Source organism: Accipiter gentilis, unplaced genomic scaffold, assembly GCF_929443795.1.
Source record: "Accipiter gentilis unplaced genomic scaffold, bAccGen1.1, whole genome shotgun sequence".
Taxonomy (NCBI): domain Eukaryota; kingdom Metazoa; phylum Chordata; class Aves; order Accipitriformes; family Accipitridae; genus Astur; species Astur gentilis.
The window spans coordinates 1,333,884-1,348,301 of NW_026061141.1; the positions used below are offsets into that span (position 1 = coordinate 1,333,884).

Sequence of the window (14,418 nt, forward strand, 5' to 3'; positions counted from 1 at the left end):
TCCCAATAGCCTGTAACTTTTGTAACCTTTGTTTCCTCAAGTAGCAGTGAGCTGAACGCTTGAATACAGGTGTAATTTTTAAAACGAGTCGTTTTTCACAAAGGTCATTATCATTATGATGATTATTATTAGATGCTGCTGCTGCTTGCAAGACTTGCTCATAATCGTGTTTTGAACACACAATCCCCCTGCCCCGAAATCTTTGGAGTGAACGGTTTCTCCCCTGCTGCACTAATACCTATAGCTGCCAAGGGGCAGAAGGGGAGGGCAGACTGGTAAGTTTGTGCTGGGCATTCAGCTTATCTCCACTTTGATCAAAGACAGAGAACGTGATTTGTCCCTTATTTACATCAGGAGTCCAGGAGCGTGATAGAAGCTGCTGCTGCTGCAAGTTCAGTTCAGCTGAACGTGGGGAAGACCAGTGACGTGGATATCCCAAAACAAAGCAGTGACAGGTAAAGACCCACCAAGCGCCAGGAACCCCGGCAAGATTAGCTTGAAGGTGTTTGGCAGAGTTTTCTCCACTTGCCTCTTTGTGGGGCATCCCACAGAAACCAGCAGGCAGCTTGGTGGGAAAATCAAATTCGGGGGCAGGGCTGCAGGAGGCAATTGCAGGGCTCTGACCCCAAGCAGAGTGGCTGCAGCACTCGCGTTTCACCCCCAAACCTTGCCTCATCAGTGCTTTTACGGTACCTGGAGATCCTCATACTTAACACATGAGGAGTTGCAGGCGTGATCTGTACCAGCAGTGGCTTAGGAACCCGGACCGGGGCTAAGCCCCAGCAAGAGCCTTTGCACAGAGCTGTTGCTCTGCAGCTCCCCGGCTTGCCTCCCAAAACTCCTCATCCAGCAAAACCTCCCACACTTATGCGGAGCTTTGATTCTCAGGGCTCCGCTGTTCCTCTTGCTGATGCTAATGCCCTTGGTGGCATCAGTTCCCATAATCACGGATTGCTATGTAAAATATTTATTGCAGGACTGATCCTTCTGAGATTGTTATCCTGGATGAAATGTCACAAATGACCGTATGGAAGGCTCTCACTTTGAAGACAGAAACCCTTTGAATCCAGGGAGGAAAAAGGTAAAGGATTGCACGTGAACGTGACCGTGCTCCTCTGCAAGCGACGGCGCACGCCTACACTTTTCCCACGCTTTGGCCGGCAAGGCTGAGCAAATGGCCTGTCCCTGGGAACAGGCAGGGAGGACCGTGGCATGCAAACCAGCTCCTCTCTGCTGGGGTGGTCCCCCGAACAGGGCTGAATCAGCAGCAGCTGGCAGGTCTTCCACTGATGATGCTCTCCCTCTTTTTCTCTTCCCTTCGCCTTTCCCCACTCCCGCTTTTCCCGTTTAGGAATCTTGACTTTGAAGGAGAGGAGTGAGAGCGTGACTCGGGGATGTGCCAACGCAGACAGAGGGAGAAAACGCTTTGTTTCAGTTGGAGGATTCCCATTAAAGCCATGCAGATGTTTTCAGTTATCCTTGGTGTGCTTCAGGCATTCAGTATCTCTAGACCAGCAAGCTGAGGGGAACGTCACAGTCAAGGGGAGTTTGGTGGTGTACAGTCTGTGTGCGTACGTGCGTGTGGGGGTGTGGGTTTGTAGTGGTAGAGGGACTGCTACTGCTTTATCATTCAGTGCTCTTCTTTTAATACCTAATTCCTCCTCTTTGTTTTCCTTCTCTTTTTTCCAAATGTAAACTGGGAATGTCCAAAATAATTTTCTGTTATATTTGATGCATTCTCCACTTTCTTCTTGATCACGACTGGGTTTTTGGTCTGGTTTGGAGTTCTGGCTTTAATTCACTCTTATGTCTCTTACTGGTACGAGAGGGATGCCCTCTGCAGCAGGGCAGCATAGAGAGCGTCCGAGCAGTTGGCCTAAGGTGAAAGAAAAGCATTTGCTCCCTGCGCTCCAGTTTTACCTTTCTTGGTTGGTTTGGCAAGTATCACAATAATGTGTGATGAACTGACCGTAAACCCCATTCACCGTCTCCCTGTGCCACTGGGGGGGGTTGGTAGGGAATCCGGGAGTGAAGTTGTGCCTGGGAAGAAGGGAGGGGTGGAGGGAAGGTGCTCTGAGATTTGGTTGTATTTCTCATTACCCTGCTCTGGTTGATTTGTAATAAATTGAGTTAATTTTCCCCAAGCGGAGTCTCTTTTGCCAGTGACGATAATTGGTGAGTGATCTCTCCTGTCCTTATCTCGACCCACAAGCTCTTTGTTATATTTTCTCTCCCCTGTCCAGCTGAGGAGGGGGAGTGATAGAACGGCTTTGGTGGGCACCTGGCATCCAGCCAGGGTCAACCCACCACAGGGGGAAATGATGTACTTAAGAAATGATGTACTTAAGCCACACGAAAAAGGCCACAAAGCTCTTGTGAAACAAGATCCCCTTTGTATGATCAACGCATGCCTTGCTAACAACTGTGCCCCTGAAGAAGAACTAAAAAACTGAGAAGAAGGGAACATCCTACTCCAGGAGGCGCCAAAAAGTTGAATAATTGCTAATAGGCATGAAGTCAGAAGCATCTTTGAATACTGGAGGAAAGGTGAAGAAAGGTGGCAGGGGGAGATCATGACCACCAACTCAATTCCACACCAAAAAGACTTACCCCCCCACTCTCCTTGAGCATGTGGTGTAGAAGAAAAGAACACTGGACCTTTAATTCCAAGCAGGGAAACTGTAGCCCAATAGAAACTGTGCAAGATAAGCTACTCCCGGCAATAGTTTGGGAAGAACTTTCTAAATCGAATATGTATAACTGAACTGTATAAATTGCTTGCCCCTTTAGGCATGAGGGGTGCTAGTGTTGCGGATTACCACCTAGCCCCCATCTTTGCGTAAACATGAACTGGAATAAAATACCTCTGCTCTGCTGTGTTTATATTGGCATTTTGCACCCCGGGTAAACGACCCCACTTTTGGGACAACAGTGGGGCAGGCAAAGCACCGCATCCCGCAGGCCGAGGGGCTCAGGCACCCACGCTGCTGCCGGAGGACTGCCAGCAAGAGGTTTGGCATCTGGCGAGGGGCTGCTGGGCCAGGGTGCCCAGGCACCCACCCCACTCCCCCAGCCGCAGCCACGAGTGCTCTCAGTGCTGGGGCAGAGGCCGTAGCAGCTGCCTGTGCCCAAGCCTGTCCCGAGCGGAGGGAAGACTTTGCTGGCGAGGAGCAATCCAGTGAAGGCATTGCTGAAATTGCTGGGCTTGAAGTTGCTGCCGGGCCAGGAGGGGGCCGAGGGGTCCTTGTGCAGCACGTCCTGCTCCAGGGGCAGCAGCTCTCAGGCCAGCAGCAGTCTGCTGGGGGGGACGCTCAGCAGGGACTCGGGGACGGGGACCCATGATACCGAAAAGCCGGTCGAAGAAACTCTCTAAGACTCATTTTGGAGTTTTAGAAAGTAGGCATTCCTACCCCTACTTCCCACCCCGGCTGGCCAACGCAACGCGCTGCCTACCTTCTTGAAGAACAGCAGTGGTCTGATGCTGACGAAGCCCATCTTGTTCTTCTGGACATGTTTTAGGAGGAAAGCATCCTTGGCCAGGTTCTCGTCAGAGAGGTGGAATTCCACCTGGGACACAACCCTCCTGGCCAGCGGCCGGTCAGGGACGGAGTAGCTGCAGTCCAAGAGATCACCCCCCAGAACATCGCTCACATCGCAGAAGCTCCCGGCAAAGCAGCAGGGACACGGGTGTGACTTGGTGGCCTTTGGGATGTGCAGCACTGCCCAGTCCCAGCCACAGCGGTGCAGATGGCAGAGTCTTGAGGAGCAGGGGGGCTCAGCTGCGCTCTGAAATGAAACGGAGTTTTACGCTTTTAGAAGCGCGCTTGCCTTCACGACCCCAGCATCGGTCCCTGCCACAAGTTACGCAGCACATGGCCTTGCACAATCTTGCAGCCAGAGGTGCCTCACGAACAGAGCGCAATCTCTTTGATTACCAGGATACAGGCCAGGAGAGATCTTTGGCCTCCGGTTCACGGCAGTTGTCCCGACTCCCCCAGGCCACACACTGTTCACACAGCGGGAGCGAGAGGCCTGTGTCCTTGGTACCCTTGGGGTGTCCTTGCTAGCGCCGAATCCTCCAAGCACGAGGAGGGGATGTACTAACCCCATCCCTGGCATCCCGTAGAGCGCAAACAGCCCCAGCGCCCTGACACCGGATGTTGGGCAGAATCCAGTCCTTTTCTGGGAGCACGCGGCGGCGGGTACCGTCTCCTCCGGGGTGTCACGCAGCCAGGGAAAGGGCCACCCCCTCCCAGGGGGATCCAGAGCTGCTGCTTTTCCCAGCAGGAGACTGAAAGACCTGACAGCACTACTGGAGCGAGGGCTGGGGGAAAGCGTGCCACCGAGCGACACCGCGTGACCTTCCTTCGTGCCCTCGAGGTCCTTTTTCCTATTTCTGCCTCGCTCCGGTCAACGCAGCGAACAGAAGCGTGGGCAACCGTCACAAACGCATTTGCCATCTGGCGCAAGGAGGCTGCGGCTGCAGCTTGGTCCCCGCTTGGCTCAGCTGAATCAACTTGTTGTTCTTCCCCCACCGGAAAAATACTGTTGAAAGCCAAGAGCATTTGCACCCGCAGACCCCGAGAGCCGCCTGTAGGCCCCGGGGCCACCCCAGCCTCCCTTAACCCTTTCCCTCCCCAGGAGGAGCTGGGGAGGCTCTTGGGGTGGGGCGGAACACAGGGAGCCCCCACATTCCTTCCGGGGAGACGCCAAAGAGTCCTTGGCAGCCAACAGCCAGAAGGGACCATGGCGCGGCCACCAACGCAGCTCCCACTGCCTGGGCCCTGGGGCCCCCCGGCGCCCCAGCTTTTCCAGCCATTCGTGCTCCCCAAAACTTTCTACCCTTGAGGTAGGGACCGACCCCAACCCCTGCAGCCCAGCGATGCTCTTGGGGGGCAAGAGCAGAGGTGACCGCCGGCCATCGCTCCTGTCTCATTCTCTTAGGCTCAGCCAACCCGTGCCGCCTGCCCACGCGGGAGCAGCCCTTCCCTGCAGCCCGGGCCCCCCGGGCCCCCCAGGCACCACCAGCAGGTATGGCACCCCAGTCTGCTCTGGCACCTTCGCCATCCCCATCACACCCGTTCCCCCGGCACTTTTCGCATGGGGGTTCAGCAAGCCCCGGTGAGCATCCTTGCCCTCGCCCGGGCGGCGCGTGCCCAGTAAAGCCCATCTGCAGAGAATTCCCCAAATATTTGGGGCCACCTCTCCCCTTTCACCTCCTAGATGCCAGTCTCCTCCCCGATTTGCAACCCTGTCCCACCGGCACAGCGGCTCACCCCGTGGGGATCACCCCGGCCACAAGCTCCCCACACCCCTGGCCCAGAGCTGGGGGATGTCGGCCATCAGGGCCGGCTCAGCAGGTGCCCCTGGACAGCCACCCCGGCCCAGCACGGTTCCCCCCTCACCCACACAGGTCTGCAGAGGGCTCCATGTGGCTGCCTCTTCGACCCCCGGGTCTTCTGCATCCAGTGGACAACCACCGACCTGCCTCCACCGGCCAGCGCCACGCTCGGCCAAGGCACCGCTTCTCTGCCGGGTGCTGCCCCTGTGGGGTCCCGGGGGCTGCGGGGCCCCCCAGGGCCAACCATGATACCTCACACACTACAAAAATCAGAGGAGTGTTGTGACCCCAGACCCTCTGGAGCTGCCAGTGTCCATCCCTGGCTACCAGCACAGCGAGGGGCAGCTGGCACAGATCAACATCGCCAGCACGGCCACCCCTGTGGGGGCAGCCCCGGGCGGCGATGTCCACACCAGCCCCTGGGCTGCCACCAACAACGAAGCCCTTGGGGACACTGCAGGCGACCTTGCAGTGTCCAAGGAGATGGTCCTGGAAGAGGCCCTAAGGCTCTTTGGTTGCTCCCTGGATGGAGTGGGGGTCAGCCAGGATGCTCCCAGCAGGAGCTCCGTGCCCGAGGACACTGGTGGCACCGGCGCAGACACCCCCGACTGCGACTTCAGCTCGCTCTCGCTGCCTGAGGAGATGCTCACCCCCGACTACTGCATCCCCGAGCTCAGCGACGCCATGCTGAGCCTCAAAATAGTCAACGGCGGCGGGATGGAGCCCCAGGAGCCGTGGCAGGGTGCGGGGATGGACCTGCCACCGTCCCCACCTGCCACGGCCGGCAAGCGGAGGAAGAGGCAGGCGCAGAGCTCCTTGCCAATGGCACCCAGCAAGCGCAGGGCTCTGGCAGCCAACGTGAGGGTGTGAGGGGGGGGTGGGGATTAGACAGGGGTGAGAGGGATGGAGATGGGGGGAGTGGGGGGGGTGGGAGAGGAGGGGTGGGGTATATGGCAGGGGGGGGTGGGCGGGGGTGCCTAGGGAGGGGTTAGACCAGCTTGGATGGGACCTTTTCTCTTGGCTTTTCAATTAAAAGCTGTTTCTCCAGAACCGCTCGGTGCCTATGTGGGAGGGGGAGGGAGCACAGGGGGCACCAAGAAACAGCCCCCAAGAGGTGCAAAAGCCCCACTGAGCCCCAAATCCGAGCCAGCAAGCCACGAGGGGAACCCAGCCACCCCCAGGGCCCAGTCTCCACCAGCTGGGCAGGCGATGGGGGGGGGGGGACGGGAACGGGAACAACTCCCCTGTCCCCTTCCCCAGGGGAAGCAGCCCTTTGGTGGGGAAGCCAGGACAGACAGGTCCCTGCAGGACTCACGGACACGGCCCCACGCAGAAAGCAGCACAGAACCCCTGCGACAACGACAGACCTTGGGGGCCGGGGGGGACACGGGCACACACGACAACAAGGCCTGCAAGGCCTTCGTCTTGAACACCACCAGCGTCCCCTCCAGCGGGGACAGGGCTCGGTGCACAGCCCTTCAAAGCCTCAAGACCATCACGGCCTTCCTCGGGTCCCACTGACCTCAGCCCCCAAGAGCCCAGCTTTGCCTCACTGACACAGCAAAATAATGCCAAATCACCCTAAGAATGGCGAGGGAGGGAGCTGCAGGCCAGGCAGGGACCCTCCTCCACTTGTCTGGCTGCACCTTGGGCAGCTGCAAGACCAGGAAGGAGGGAGAAAAAATCAGAAGGAAAAAAATAAATAAATCACTGCACCGGCCAGAAAGTGCCTGAAAACTTCATCCCTCTTCATTGCCCATTTCCCATGCGAGCTCCACAACCTGGGAGCAACGCAGCCAATAGGACCTTCGAGAAGCAGACTCACAGCCTGCTGCAGCTGGCCCTGCTCGAGCAGCCGAGGTGGGCTGGATGATCTCTAGAGGTCTCTTTCAGCATCCATTCTGTGCTGCTGTGACTCTGTCTCTATCATGGTTTAAGCTATAAAAATGAGAGCTATAAAAATGGAACGCTGTGTTAAGAGCACAAGGCTCTGCTAGCAACGACCTTGCTGTGGCTCCTTGCTGTGCTGAGCCCAACCGCGTTTTTAAGAGTAGATTCTTAGTGTGAGCAAAAGTGTGATTATTTTATTTTGTAATTTATGTAAATAAAGTGGGTTTGGTTTGTTTTTTTTTTTTTAAATAAGACTCTTCCAGAGCTCTGGTCAGGCTGAACCTGAGGGAAAGGGGCAGACCCTCGCAGAGGGCAGAGCCACATCATGATAGGGGGGCCAGCAGGATCAGGGGGCCATGCGACACCCCCTGCTCACGTCCTGCCGGCTCCAGGAAGATGGTTGCACAAAGGACTCGGGGCGCAGCTCCAGGGACAGGGGTTTGGTGACCTGGCTCCAGCGCCTCTGGGGCCAGGGGCTAGGAGCTGTCGGGGGCTTCAGGGCTGTCAGGGGCTTCGGGACTGGGGGCTGCAGCCCTCTGCTTCAGAGGGACGATGCAGATGCTGTTCTTGGCCTCTTTGACTCTCCACCACGAGCCAAGCCTGCAGATGAGAGAGATGGGGGCTACCCTCCGCCAAGCCCTTGGAGGAGCAGGGGGGGGCTGTGCCCCTGGGCAGCACCAGGGAGGGGGGACAGTACCGGTGCTGCTGTCCAAGGCCAGCCACCAGGAAGTCACCGGCTGCAGAGAACTTGAGGCTGTTAACAAAACCCACCTGGAGGGGACACGGCAGGGTGAGGGGCTCTGGCAGCCTCCTCCTGCCGCCCAGGGAGGGGAGCCCCCGCCCAGAGATGCCCCAAGCCCAGCTCCAATCCCCCACCTCCCCATCCATACCAACGGGATGTCCCAGAGGGGCTCCAGCTTCCGAAATCCCTCACCGCACTTCCAGAGCTTCACGCTGGCGCTGTGGGAGCCTGGGGCAGAGAGAGAAGACTGCCGTGCACTCCCACCCAGGTAAGGGAGCAGGACGCCCCCCTCTCCACACCCCCACTCCAAAGCAGCTGCCACACACCTGTAGCCAGGAGGTCCCTGTTGCGCAGGGCGGCCACTGCTGAGATCCAGTATGGCTGCTGCAGGCCCTGGGCATCCTGCATGCCATGTGCCTGCCGGGCCAGTGCCAGCGGCTTCTTTTTCGTTAGCCCCCACAGGGCTAGGGACCTGCCAGGGAGGGAAGGGGCGAGGGGGCCGAGGGGGGCACCGCCTGCGCACCCCAGGCACCACCCCGGCCCTGTGCTCACCCGTCATCGGCGCCTGACACCATGTGCTCCTCACTGGTGAGCTGGATACAATCGATGGAGCCCCTGTGAAGAGAAGGGGCAACTGCCATCAGTTATGAGCATGCTTTGGGATCCTATTTAGGAGACAAGGGCTCACCGGGGCATCAGCATCCCCACAGTGCCGGCAGGCTCCTAGTGATGCTTGGCACCTGCACACCGCTGCCCCAGCCTGACCCCCCTGCCTGCAGCCCCCTCTCCCGCCCCAGACCTACTGGTGCCCGTAAAACAAGCTGCGACTCCTCCGGGATCTTCCAGAGCCGCACGGTACCGTCCCGGCCCCCTGCCGTCACACAGCACTCCCGGCTCAGGCTGTCCAGCCCCGTGATGACATCCTGGTGCCCGAACCTGGAGAAGGAGATGGCAAAGTGCTGTGGCAAGCAGGGCCCTCTGCTACCACAACTCCCCCGGGCCTGCTGGCTCTTGTGACTTCTGACATCCCCAGGCAGGAGTGGCTGCGCAGCTTGCGGTGCGGGCAGGAGGCAGAGCTGCCCTTCCTGCTGGGGACGTGGAGGGGAGGATGCTGCTGGAGTCAGAGCATTGGTGGCTTTGTAGCTCCCGAGCTCGGCCACGTCAGCCCAAAGCAGCACAGGATCCTTGGACGGTGGGAGGCAGAAAAAGGGATTCGCCCCGGCGTGGCCCCGCAGAGGGGAGGGAAGGCTTCAGTTTCAACTTTGGCTTCAGCTTTGGCGTGGCCTTCTCCTTCCCTCTGTTTCAACAGCCCAGCAGAGCAGCTGGTGCTTTGTGGCAAAGATGAAGCGTGTGGACAGGCGTTGTCCTAGACCACTGGAAAGAGTGGCTGTCCTGCCACTCTCCGGAGGCTGCCGCGTCCTCCTCCAGCTGAGGTGTCTCCTTTCCTGTTAGACCTCAGGAAGAGGAGATACCCCAGCCTGCAGAGCATCCTAGGGCTGGGGCTCCAGCGTTGTCTCTGCCTGAGCAGAGTCCTCGCTGGGGACTGAGTGTGACCTCATCCGTGCCCTCGTCATCTGTAAACTCAGCCGTGGTAGGTTAAACCTCGACTTCAGCCTTCCTCGTCCCAGGATGAGGAGTGTCTGAGTTGCCAGGGAGGAGACCAAGGGGCTGGTGTCTTTGCTTGGGCCTTGAAGGACTGTGGGGACAAAGCAGCAGAGGTGAGGTGACAGCCCCATATCCCTTCCAGGCAGGGCACATTGCACCTCACGATTCCCAGGGCCAGGAGGGAACCAGGGGGCAGATGGCTCAGCTGGAAGCTGCTGGTTAGGAATACGCCCCTCCCGAAACACCCCTCTTCCCACAGATGTGCTGGGAGCAGAGCCCCCCTTGCCCAGGCTAGGGGGGGAGCTCCATGCCAAGGTCCTTCCTCCTCCCCGCTGCCCTCACTCACTCTCTCTGATGTACTTGTGCTCGTTCTTGTGCTCATCCACATCCCGTCCAAGGAGTCCTGGGGGGACACAGCATGCCAGGGACCCACTGGCCATCAGGGACCCACCAGCCAGCCTGTCTGGCCACACAGTTCCCTGGGGAGGGCTGACCCCAGGGTGCAGCATCGGGGAGGGGATGGATGAGCCTCCTGCCAGCCCTACCTGTGCAGGCAGGAGTGGGAGAGAGTGAAGGGGTGCCCCACAGGTCCTGCACTGGGACACAGGGACCCTGGGAGAGAAAGGGACCCTGGGGCTAGGGGCTCACCGATGAACCTGACAGCCTCCAGCCGCAGGGACTCCTGCGGGCTCCGCAGGTAGGTCTGGTTCTTCCACAGGTAGTACGTGGCCCTGCTCCTCTTCCTGGCCAGCTGGAGAGAAGGGTGCAGAGTTGGCACAGAGATGGCCCCCCCGTTGGGCCATCCCTCCACCAAGGACCACCCTTCTTCTCCCCAGCAGGACATTCCCAGCTCTCCGCTCTCCGCATTGGGGTTCGGAGGGAGCAGAGGGCTCCCAGGCAATGCTAGGGTGCCATCCTGGTGGCGGGGTCCCCTTTGGGACCCCGGAGGTGAGGACAGCCTGGAGCAGAGCCTGTTCCAGGAGGGTGCATGCAGCTGTGGGGACACTGCCCTTGGTCCCCTCTGCTGGGCACGGGCAGGGCTTACCCAGGGCAGATCCCAGGGGTGTTCGGGCTATGCTTACCAAGCACTCGCAGATCCTCCATGCCTGCGCCGTCTCGGCCAGTCGCACCAGCTGCCTCCACTTCAGGAACTGGCCAGCGCTGCGGAGGGCTTCCTGGGAGGCCTGGTGAGCAGCACAGATGCTACCACCACCATGGGGGGCACAGGACCCTGTGTCCTCCCTCCTGGTGGGGCTCAGAGCCTGTCCTGGACCATGCAGGGAAGACGCACCAGCTGGGGACTGATGCTGCCAGCAGGTTCAGCACCCCAGGGGAAGAGGAGGGCAGCCACCCTCTCTGGCTGGAAGCCTGTCGGGGCTTCAGCGTTTCAGCTTTGGTGGCCCCAGGCTGCTGCGGAGCCGTAGTCCAGTCTCTGGGGCTGCAGGGACCCATGCCAGGGGCTGTGTGGAGGGAGCTGGGTGGGAAAGGGACCCACCTCCCCATCCACCAGGCAGCAGGAGGAAAAAGGCAGCAGTGGGCAGGGAGGGGGGCTCTGCCTGTTCCTAGGGACTCAACAAGCTAGACCTCACAGTGCAGTGTCAGCATTGCCCTCCCCAAAGGACCAGTCAGGTTGGGAATCCCACCTTGGCCACACTCTCGTCCTGGTCATGCAGGTGAAAGAGCAGCGGCAGCAGGCTGTCCCACACCACCTTCTTCATCTTCTTCTTTTCAGCACCCACCACGAGCCCCATTGCAATTTGGAAGAGATGGATGGAGAGCTCCCGCACCATGTCCAGCTCCTGGGGGAAGAGGGGAGGAGGACCTCAGCCACAAGCCCATGGCAAGCAAGGGGCTGACATGGAGACAGACATCCCCAAAATGGCTGCAGGCAGCCCTGCTGCAAAAGGCAGCGAGCTGCGGCATGCAGATGGTCTGCCCAGGGAGACTGGGGTCTCCGGGGCTGAGGGCCAGAGAGGGAGGCCCTGCAGAAGGCTGGAGGATGCTGCCAGAGCAGGGTGTGCATTGGTGGGGCTCAGCACGCCTGCTGCCATCCTGCCACCACTGTCCCCCGCTGCGGCAGGGAGGCCGAGCCGGAGTGAGTCCTTGGTGGGGGGTTTGTGACACAGCACGGAGCCACCAAGGGCAGCAATGGGGTCTGGGGACTGCAGGGCAAAGCATCCCCCTGCAGAGCACAGGGGCTGCAGTGGGAGGCGTGAATGGAGGTGCCCAGGAAGGGGGACATGGGGCTCTCCCCCAGCCTTACATTGTTGAAAAGCAGCAGGAGCTTTCCAGCCAGTGCCAGGGCAGTGAGGCTGAGTCTCTTCCCCTCCAGCAGCCAGAGCATGTTGCCAAGCACGGGCAGGGCCGCGGCGCTGGCATCACTGTCATCATCCAGCAGCTGGTCCATAACGTACGGCAGCAGGATAAGGGCTTTCCTTTCCTGTGTGAGACATGCCACCTCCTTTTTGTAAAGGAGCCACCAATCACAGGGGTGAAAACCCTCTCCACGAACACCGGCCTCCCCACTGGGTTCTCTGCAGGCAGTGCAGGTTACGAGGGCAAGGTCCCGGCAGACAGGGCTCACCAGCATGCCCATGGGAAGAGCAGGGCACAGAGGGGGAGGACAGACAGCACTGGCTCCTTGCCAGCCCTTCGGCTGCCCCCTTCTCCACCAGACCCCCCTGGATAGGCTGGTGGGTGACTGGCGCTGCCTGGAAAGCTGCCCAAGCTGCCAGCAGCCCCTGCCATGGCTGCTGTGTTTCACCCTGGGGCTCAACACCTCACGGCCAGGCCCTGCAGACCCCACGCTCAGGCCGGTTGCTCTGCCGCCAGCATCCCTGCTGGGACGTGCTGGCAGTGGGAGCCCGTTCCCGTCAGCACTGCTGCTTCTCTCCTTGGCATGGCACAGCCATGGGGCAGAGGGCCGGGGAGGCAGGAGAGCTGGCAGCAGCCAGCACAGCCCACAATGCCCAGGAAAGCCTGAGCTGCCACGTTACCCACTGTTCCACCCTGGGCTGCTGTCCCGGCTGCCCCCTACTCACTGTGTCAGGCCTCTCGGTGAGCCTGAGGATGGCCCTGAGCACCAGGCTGGGCATCCCCAGGCACTGGCTCTGCAGATAAATGGGGAAGATTTCCAGGGCACGGACCAGCTCTTCACTGATGTTGGTAAAGTCCAGCATCTGAAACACAGGCAGTGGGAGCTGGTGAGGTGTGGTGCTGGCTCCAACCATCAGCTCAGGACAAGGACGCAGGGCAAGACCAAGCCCAGACAGAGAGAGGCAGCAGGGATTGCAGAGAGTCCCCGTGCCCCACACCACAGCACATTGCTTGCTCATCTGCTCCTCCATGGTACCAACCAGAGCCCACGCACTGCCCCAGCTTTCCCCACAGTGGTGGGCATGGGAGAACCGAGCATCGGGGGGAGCTTGGAGTGGTGCCATCAGGCTCACCTCAATGAAGAAGACCATAGCGACCATCTGCCAGGTGGGGTCCTCTGTCCTGAGGAGCTCTACCAGATGGCAGAAGATGGCGGAGCGCAGGCGCCTTGGCATCTTCATCATCTCCCTGACGGGGAAGGAGGCACTGTCAGGCCTGAGCCAGGCAGGCACATCTTTTGGGGGTTTGCACCAGCCTGGACATCGCCAGTCTGTACCACTTTCTCCAAGTAATGGGGACCCCACTGCCATCAGCCCCAAGGGAGGGGGTGGCATGGGGTACCCTGTCCCCAAGGAGCAGGGAGAAGGGGCTCTCACCTGGCGATAATGCGCACTCCCATGAGGTGGGTCTGGGAGCTGAGCAGGGTGTCCCAGCCACCCTGCGCCTCGATGGCCAGTACCTGGCTCTCAAAACCCATGCTGCAGAGCAGCACTTTCATGGACTGCACCGCAGACCTGCACAAGGAGAAATGCTTAGCTCCCACCCTGGCTTGGCTCCGGGTGGTTGGCAGGGATGAGAGGAAAGGGATGGAGCACCTGATGGGAGTGAGCTGATCCTGTCGGTGCTCCGTCCAGAAGATGTGCACTTCCTGCAGCGTCAGCTCCGTGGTGAATGACGCTTGGAAAAGCAGCGCCAGAAAAAGCTGGGGGAAAATTGCCTCCACCTGCCAGAGGCAGACAGACTGCAGGAGGATCTCGCTTATCGCCCTGGTTGCCTGCAGAAGACACCCGGACGCTGAGATGTCCCCTCATCCCTGGGGAGGTCAAGCCTTGGGGCGGGCAGGGAAGGGGAGCAGGGGCCCCGGACAGCTGAGATCAGCCCCGGAGGTCAGCAAGGCTTCGTCCAGCAACTCACAGCCAGTGAGAGGATGCGCGGGTTGTCCTTGGTGGAGGTGGAGGTCTTGCGCAGTGACTGGTTCACCAGCAAGCTGAGCAGCTCCCTCAGCACCTTGTCCGCAGCCCGGAGGTCAGACATCATCGCCCTCCACATGGCCCTGGCGACACTGCAGGGACACGGGGCTCTGTCAGCAGGGACACCCCAGAGGATGGCCGGGCTGAAATCCCTCGGGAGGGTCTTGGGGCCCCTCTCCTAGTGTGAGAGGAGCCCCCAAAGGCTGGTGGTCCCCTTACCGGGTGCACGTCGGGGAGCACTGCAGCAGGCTGGCCACCAACTCCCTGGGGTGTTTGCGCACAAGCACCACCAGGGCCCTGTCCAGGCTTTTGCGGGCTACCACCGCCCTGACGGAGGGCCGGCTTCTGTAGATGGCCCACACGACGTTCAGCACCTGGAGGGGAGACACGGGTGGGAGTGGGGATGTCAGCATGGTGAGCGCGGCCATTTCCCCAGCTCCTACTGGGAGCTGCTTCCGTTCCTAGTGCGGTATGCCAGCTCGAGACGGCGTCAG

General features: G+C 60.0%; 1 protein-coding gene and 1 long non-coding RNA gene across 7 annotated transcripts in view; one reads left to right on the top strand and one right to left on the bottom strand.

Moving 5' to 3' along the window:
* LOC126037485 (electroneutral sodium bicarbonate exchanger 1-like) overlaps window positions 1–14,418 on the bottom strand; it is a 432,495-nt gene that overhangs the window by 359,912 nt on the left and 58,165 nt on the right. The window lies entirely within an intron of this gene.
* On the top strand, window positions 359–2,105 carry LOC126037499 (uncharacterized). Its single transcript, XR_007505720.1, has 3 exons — window positions 359–455; window positions 977–1,081; window positions 1,352–2,105. It is a non-coding gene; the product is annotated as an uncharacterized LOC126037499 (long non-coding RNA).